Source organism: Coenobita brevimanus, chromosome 112, assembly GCF_032717465.1.
Source record: "Coenobita brevimanus isolate Jiangsu-jjx chromosome 112, ASM3271746v2, whole genome shotgun sequence".
NCBI classification, from domain to species: Eukaryota; Metazoa; Arthropoda; class Malacostraca; order Decapoda; family Coenobitidae; genus Coenobita; species Coenobita brevimanus.
Window position 1 is genome coordinate 36812513 of NC_137065.1, and position 9151 is coordinate 36821663.

A 9151-nucleotide genomic window follows, 5' to 3' on the forward strand; every position below is an offset into this window, starting at 1 on the left:
TTAGTTTGCATGTGTACAGGTAAAGTGCACAGGGGTCCAGTGACTAAAGCTTCCCAGTCGGGAAGAGGTGATTTTATTTTTTTTTTTCTCATGATATAATACCACGAGGGGGAGCAGGCTGGTCATCTACCCTCAGGTATTGGACTACTGTAGCCTAGTCCCGGATGGAATTTTCTTCATACTTGGACATCCAGTCGTGTTGGCACTGTCGGATCGACGGCCTCGGGAAAAGACTCGGCACGTCGCACCTGTGTCGTACCCCTGCACAAAATAAGGTGATATGCTAAGCTGACCTTTGGATAGATATAGCTTGGTTTAATGTCAAAACACGGCTTCTTTGATGATTTTATGGTCTGATTAACAGAACTGTGTCATCTTTTCCCTGATGAAGACACGACGTTACCAAGTCATTTCTCGCTGAACTGGCTCCAACGTTGCCAATATGACTGGATGACTGTGTACTCCAAGAAAAAAAAAAATACGCGCCTTGGACCCCAACACCTCAAAGTGGGGATTTTAAGACTAGCGTTTTCTTTGTTATAAATAATTTTGTAGATATTTTCTAAGGAAAAGATGGTATAAAAACATTCTGAAAGAGAGAGAGGGGGGGAGGAAGAAATCCTTTTCGGCCAAATCTCCATGGGAAACTTGAAGCATGTTTCAGCTTACTTCAGCAGATTTTCCGTTTGTCCAAACCATTCAGCACGATCATATTCTTTTTTTTTTTTTTTTTCGCGCACGTGTGAATTATTTTTCGGCCTTTGTGTGTGTGTGTGTGTGTGTGTGTGTGTGTGTGTGTGTGTGTGTGTGTGTGTGTGTGTGTGTGTGTGTGTGTGTGTGTGTGTGTGTGTGTGTGTGTGTGTGTGTGTGTGTGTGTGTGTGTGTGTGTGTGTGTGTGTGTGTGTGTGTGTGTGTGTGTGTGTGTGTGTGTGTGTGTGTGTGTGTGTGTGTGTGTTCTTACCTAATTGTATCTTTACAGGAATGAGTCAAGCTCGTACTGTCCCGTGTCTTAAACCATTTTTATCGTACATATCCTTAAATTTATGAATTGTTTTGGCACACACTATTTCACTCGGTAGTGCATTCCACTGATCAATTGCCCTATTTGGGAAACTAAATTTCCTTACGTCTTTATCGCTTCTCTTTTTATGCAGTTTTTTGCAGTGTCCTCTTGCTGATGCATCCCCATAGGTTATGTAATCATTTATGTCTATTTTCTCCTTTCCTGATATGCATTTATTATAGCATAATCATGTCACCTCTTTTCCTACTCTCCTGTAGTGTTGGTAGATGCAGTTTATTTAGTCTTTCTTCATAACTTAGATCCCTTAAGCTTGATACTCATCTTGTAGTGGCCCTTTGAACTTTTCCAATCTTATCTATGTGTTTTTTGAGATGAGGACTCCAGACTACTGACGCATACTCCAGGGTTGGTCTGATGAATGATATTATTGTCTTTCTTAGCATGTCTTCATTTATGTAGGTGAATGCTATTCTAATATTTGCAAGCAGTGTCTACATGTTCCGTTCCTTCTCACTGATGTGGTCAGCCGGAGATAGTCTGTTACTAAAAATCACATCGAGGTCATTGTCTCTCTGATATGTGTAGGGTTTTACTTCCTAACTTATAATCCCAGTCAGGTCTTTTTCCCCTTTACCAAACTTGATTACATGACACTTGTCCACATTGAATTCCATCGTATTGCACCATTCATGAAGTTTATTTAATTTTTCTTGTAGCTCTTTACAAGAGTCTGTGTTAGTAATTCTTTGTATTTTTGCATCATCAGCAAACATATTTAGATATCTTTCATTTCCAGAGTTACTGTCTATGTCATTTATATACACTAAAAACATAACTGGTGCCAGCACTGAGCCCTGTGGAACTCCGCTAGTCACTTCCCTCCATGATGAGTAATTTCCCCTTAGTACTGTTCTCATTTCTCATTGTTTGAGAAAATCTTGCATCCAACAATACAGTTTGCCTCGGATTCTTCCTTGATGGTACAGTTTCCATAAAAGTCTTTGGTGCGGTACTCTGTCAAATGCTTTCTTGAAATCTAAATAGATACTGTCCACCCATCCTTCTCTGTTCTGTAATCTGTCTGTTACTCTGTCATACTAGCTCAATAGATTAGTAACACATGATTTTCCCTTTCTGAAACCAAACTGTCTGTCTGTTATATTGTGTTCTTCTAGATGATTTACCCAAGCTTTTCTTATCAGCTTTTCTTATAGCTTGCTTACAACACTGGTTAATGATACTGGTCGGTAGTTGAGTGAATTTTGTCTATTCCCTTTCTTGAATAAGGGGACAATGTTTGCTTTCTTCCAAATATCAGGTAGTTTACCTTGTCCCAAGGATCCCTTGAAAATTAAAGATAATGGTTTACTTAACTCCTTTGCACATTCATGTAGGACCCATCATGAAATTTCATTACGACCATTTGCTTATCCTTTGTCTAATTTACTTAACTCCTCCTGTATTTCTTTTCCTGATATTTGTGTATCTTGTAGTATGTGTGGGCATGCATGTTCCACATAATCCCTCTCAAAATTATTTTCTTCTGTAAAAACTAATTGGAAATTCTTATTTCGTGCTTCACAAATATCCTTCTCTTGTGCGTAGGTGATCCTCTCATCCGTAATGGATTGTATTTTACCTTTTAATTTGGTTTTGCTTCTGATGTAGCTGTAAAATAGCTTCGGTTGATCACAACTTTTATTTATGATGTCCTTCTCAAACTGTTTTTGGGCTTCCCTCCTTATTCTTGTATAATCGTTTCTTGCCTCTTTATAATTGTTATATACCCTTTCACTATTGTGTCTTCTGTATCTCATCCACAACAAATCTTTTTTTTCTTTTGATTTTTTACATTCTGTATTAAACCATTATTAAACCATTTGTTTATTTTCTTTTCTGCATCTCTGTGCTGTGGGATGTACTTCTGGACTCCTATTTCATAAAGTTCACAGAATTTTCTAAAAATAACATCCAAATCTTGTCCTCTAAGCTCTTTTTCCCAATCTGTTTCTCAGAAGTATTTCTTTAGGTCATGATAATTGCCCTTTTTGTAGTTAAGGCTCTTTTTGTAACTTTCATCTCCATTAACTATGTCATATGCAATCCTGAAGTTGTAACTTAATACTGCGTGATCACTTTTGCCGAATGGAGGGTGATACATTATCTTGTCAGTATCATTTTCTTGCCTCGTAAATATAAGATCTAGTACTGATGGTGTGTCAAGTCCCCTTTTTCTGGTGCTTTCTTTTACATGTTGTGTTAGGAAAAACTCCTGGACAAGGTCCGGGAGCTTTTGGTCCCAAAAGCTTTCCTGCCTTGTTATATCTTGAGTATTCCAATTTATATTTGCATTGAAATCTCCAGTTAGTATAATTATTTCAGATTTCTCCTCCATCCTATGCAGTAATGCTCTTAAACTTTGAAATGTTTTCTCTGCCATGTCTTCACATTCAACTTTTTCCTAAATGTTTGATGTGGGTGGCATGTATAAATTTGCCACAATTACTTTCCCTTTAGTCGAACTAATCTCTACTGCGAACACTTCTACTTGTAAGGGTATATCTGGTTCCATTTCCTTGACTTGCAGATTTTTCTATGTTAATATTATAATTCCTCCTCCCTTTTTTAAGTTCCTATCTCTTCTTCATATATTGTATTCCTCTAGGTTTAGGGTATCGTTTGATATCGTTGGTGTTAATATTGTTTCAGTTAGGCAAACAATATGTGGTTCCTTTTCTTTGATATAATCATTCATCTCTAGTAATTTAGATACCATTCCATCTACATTAGAGTACATCAACTTAATTATCTTGGTTACATACTTGTCATGACTTGGGTCTCCTACCTTTCTCCTTTTTATTCCCTCCTGTTTGTGTACCACTTTCGAACCTGCAATCCAATTACTTTGTAAAAAAATGTGTTCTTCTCTTCCTCTGATCTTCCCTCATTCTTTGTTCTTGCCTCCTCCCTCTCCTCTTTTAGTGATCCAAGTTAATCTTGAGTTAGGCATCTTTTTATCCATACATTTTTGAAGCCCTCTTTTTCCATAAGTTTGTTTGCATTTTTCAGTATTTCCTCCACAGTGTTTACACTCTGGAGGGTTACCTTCAGGGGCCTTGCTTTATTTCTCTCATAGTTCCCTATCCTTTTGTGCTCCTCTATGACTTTACTACAGATTTCCTCTGACACTTCCTTCAATATGTTTGTTACATTTGTCATCTCCTTTTTGTCTCTCGAAATCTTGTTTTTTATTTCTTCCTCCTCTATACCAGTGATTACTATAGATTTGTTGATGTCTGCTGAATCTTTGACCAATTTTTGATTGTTTTGGATGATTTTCTTCACTTCCTTTTTAATGCTCTTTTCTTCAACTCTTGTTTCTAAGTCTTTCTTTACTTTCACCATTTCAACATATGTGGTTTCCACATCATTTTTTTTTTAGTTTTGCATCGCTTCATTTACCTGGGTTATCTTCTCCTCAATATCACTGTTATGATATATCAGAGTGCTTGCCTGCCTTATTGTCTCTGCATCATTTCTGAACTCTTCCATAATACTTTCATGGTTGACAATTGTGCTTGCCATTTCACTAATCTTCCTTCTAAGTGCACTCACCTCAACCGATAATTCATCTATTGTTGTGTCTTTATTATTAATCTCCTTTACTAAGTTTTCACCTTCCTTCTGCATGTGCAACTGCTTTTTAATTTCATCTCTTTCACTCTGAAAAGCCTTCTCTAGTCAGTGCATTTGTTCTACCAGTTTATTATGCGTCTCCATTACCACCAATTCCTGGTAGAACTCATCATCCTGTTTTCAACCTTTGTTCCTTTTCTTAACTCCTTCCAAAGTTGATTTGCTAAAGATGGTGGTCATCTTCTGGTACTAACAGAAAGCTTCTACTTACAGCTTTGCATTCCTCTTCGTCACAGACTAAACAGTCAACACTGAAACAGCTGTGTGTGTGTGTGTGCGTGTGTGTGTGTGTGTGTGTGTGTGTGTGTGTGTGTGTGTGTGTGTGTGTGTGTGTGTGTGTGTGTGTGTGTGTGTGTGTGTGTGTGTGTGTGTGTGTGTGTGTGGGATATATATATATATATATATATATATATATATATATATATATATATATATATGTGTGTGTGTGTGTGTGTGTGTGTGTGTGTGTGTGTGTGTGTGTGTGTGAGTATTTATATATACAGAGAGAGAGAGAGAGAGAGAGAGAGAGGGAGGGAGAGAGAGTGCTTTAATGGGTATTAAATCGTATTTATGTTTCGTTCTTATGTCCGTGTTTACCCTCTGAAGTGCTTGGAGAGAGAGAGAGAGAGAGAGAGAGAGAGAGAGAGAGAGAGAGAGCTGGTAGAGTGCTTTAGTGTGTACTGAATCGTGTTTATGTTTCGGTCTTAATGTCCGTGTTTACCTTCTTAAGTGCTTAGAGAGAGAGAGAGAGAGAGAGGGGTGGGAGCTGAGTAATACTGAATGGAAGCGAAAGTTAGGGCTAATAATGTATAAATCAAGAAAAAGTGCTTAGTGCAACACCCGCGTCCATCAGTGGATATAAAGGTCGACCATTTGACTTTGCCCTCTGACCCTGCCCTTTAACCAATTGCTCTCAAAATCGAATTACTTCTTTCTTGCTTGACTCTTAACCCCCACCACCTTTGGTTCAAATCAGACCACATTTATTTGAACTGGTCTTGTCCAGTGACCTTGAGGTTTGATCCTTTCTTGTGACTTTGATTATTGACCAATTGTTCTGAAAATAGAAGTTCTGTATTCATGGTTTACCCAGAACCCTTCCGTAAAGCTTAATGTATATCAGATAAAAACTGTTGAAGCAGACTTTGCCTTGGGGCTTTGACCTTTGACCTACTGACCTACTCCTCTCACGAACAATGGGTCACACTCTTGACTGATACTCAGCTCATCCACCAAGGTTGATCCAAACCAGAGCCAAACTTCTACATTTATTTCATTCTCGTGGCTTTGACCTTTGACTTGCTGTTCTGAAAATTGAATCTCTTTGTTCTTCCCTAATTCCTAATAGCTTCCCGAAATCAGTGAAAATATAAGTTGTCCTTGACTTTGGAATATTGCTCTCAACAACAATAAATCTACTTTCTCTGTCAACCCTCAATCCAGTCCACAAAGTTTGGCTACAATCGGATGAGGACTGCCTGAGTCGTTTTGTTATACCACTACCACGGATCGAAATTTCTCCTTGTCATGTGACCTTGACCTTAGATCGAACTGAATAATTTCATTCTTTCTTTACCCTCAACCATTTGCGAAAGTTTGATCGAAATTTTTGATAAAAATATAAGTTCATTTTGCTAGTCTGACCTCTCTGACTTTGACCTTTGATCTCCTGCTCAAAAAAAAAAAAAATCTATATCAGCTCTCCCTATACTCTTCCACCAAGTTTGGCTACAGCCGGGCAAAAACTCTTATTTTGTAAACACACACACACACACACACACACACACACACACACACACACACACACACACACACACACACACACACACACACACACACACACAAGGAAAAAATGCTAAATTGAGAGTAACTGCGAGTGTAGGAATGAAAGTGAGAGTGAGCATTAGAGGAGAAGAGCAAGAGAGAAATTGTGAAACCCGCAGAGGGCGTCGCCACTTCCTGGTAACTAGCCAAGCCCTTTCCTTGAATTTACCATCATTACCCCATTACCCCCACCCCACCTCTCTCTCTCTCTCTCTCTCTCTCTCTCTCTCTCTCTCTCTCTCTCTCTCTCTCTCTCTCTCTCTCTCTCTCTCTCTCTCTCTCTCTCTCTCTCTCTCACACACACAAGCATTCAACTTCTCATTCACTCCCTCCCTCCCTCCCTTCCCTCACCCACTCACTCACTCACTCACTCACCCATTCACTCACTCACTCACTCACCCACCCACCCACTCACCCACTCACTCACTCACTCACTAACTCACCCACTCACTCACCCACTCACCCACCCACTCACTCACTCACTCACCCACCCACTCACACCACAAACTCCACCTAATCTAACTTAACTGACCGACCCAGTTTTGACAAATAGATTTCATGAACACAGAAAAAAAATCTATATTGACCTAAATCGAAAACAGAAATAAATGCATAAATTTAGAGTACAATAATAGAGGGATTGAGATTTGTATCGTTCCTGTTGGTAGCTTCCTTCTTTCTATATTTCTGTCTCTATTTTTTCATTCATTTATTCTTTTTTTTATTTTATTATTTTTTGGCCTATTGTATTTATTTTTTATTTATGCTACCTACTTCCAAATGATTCTATTCACCTCTTTTATCGAAGGTTGACCTTGCCTCAGCCATCGTCGTCTATGCTCCATTTACCTTAACTTGGCTCAGAGTTCCCTCCTTTTGCGGCTTGTTTCATGAGTGTGACAGAATGAGGTAATACTATGGACCTCGATTCGAACGTGCCCTCTAGCCTGTTTGTTCTGCGATTCTTTTCATACGAGTTGCCAATATTGGGCGATTAAAAGTCCCCGTGCACTTTTAGATTGCTAGATACAATATGGTTTCTAATATTATCAACCAAAAAGAATTAAATAATACCATTTGGAATAAAGTTAAAGTAAAATTTCTCTTGTGCTGTTGGTAAAAATGTTAGATTTTGGATATATTCTTTTTCGTTTTATTTCACTTTATACGCCATACTGTTCAAGTGCACTGGTACATTTTGATCACCCTGTACAATTAAATTCTTCTTTTCCTACTTGCTTTTAAATACGGCTTCCATAGATATCTTTCTCCTTTCCCCTTTTCCTCACTCTCTCGCTCACTCAATCAGTCACGCACTCAGTCGCTCCATAGATCAGTCACTTACTCCTGTCTTTCTCACTTTATCCTAACTCTATTTCACTCATTCCCTCCAGTCGATCATTGTTGAATTCTCCTCCCCCCTCCTCCTCCTCCTCCTCCTCCTCCTCTCTCTCTCTCTCTCTCTCTCTCTCTCTCTCTCTCTCTCTCTCTCTCTCTCTCTCTCTCTCTCTCTCTCTCTCTCCACCAACAAACCACACCCATTTTTCTACCGTCCCGCTGCTCCTCCCTCCTCACTTTTCTCCTCCTCTCCCTTCTCTTCCCCATTCCTCTTTCCTCTTTTCTTCCTCTTCCTCCTCCGCTCCCTCCCCTTCCCTTTGCCAGCCTGTGTCTGGAATAATCTTATTTACCTAGAATCTACGCTTCCCCTCCTCCCCCCCCGCCCCCTGCGTCCCCTCCCCCACCCCCTCCCCGACGATTCCCTTTCATTTCCCCTCCCCTTTCCTCGTTTTATCCCTCTTTTCATTTTCGTCCTCCCCCCTCCTCTTTCCCCTCACCCTCCCTCTCCTCGTTCTCCCCCTGTCTCACCCCTCACCCCCCTCTCCCCTCTCCCCCCCTCTTTCTCCCCTTCTCTCTCTCCTGTCACCCTCCCTCTCCCCTCTCTCCATACTTCTCCTTCCCCGATTCACATATTTCATGTTATTTTTTCTCTCGTTTCTCTTACACAAAGAGGCACAAAGAAGCACAAAGAGGTATATATAAAGGAAAGGAAAGAACAATGGACCTAAACAGCAACAGACTTAGTAACAAAGATAAGGAAGCTCCCTAACATTTCTTACAAAGCGATTTATTTTTCTTATCAAGCCCTACTTTTCTGAGTTATTTAATCTTTTCATTATCTCCACATTCTGCATAAATCGTTTGCAGAATGATATTAGCCAGCGGTATCCGAAAATAAATAGCTAAGGAAGATGTGTTAGGAAGCCTCCTTAACCTACAGGAATACCGACCTTTGACTGTGATATCTAACTGTATGAGCTGAAGGTAAGGACAGCACAAGAAGGCTGCCTTACTCCCTCCCTACCCCTCCTTCCCTTCCCTATGCCTCCACTCCCTCTGTTTCACCTGTTGTCCTCTCTCTCTCTCTCTCTCTCTCTCTCTCTCTCTCTCTCTCTCTCTCTCTCTCTCTCTCTCTCTCTCTCTCTCTCTCTCTCTCTCTCTCTCTCTCTCTCTCTCTCTCTCTCTCTCTCTCATATTTTCCTTTCTCCTCCCCCACTCCCCCCTTCCCCATTACCCCATTCAGGAGAGATAAACGCATACCCAAATTAC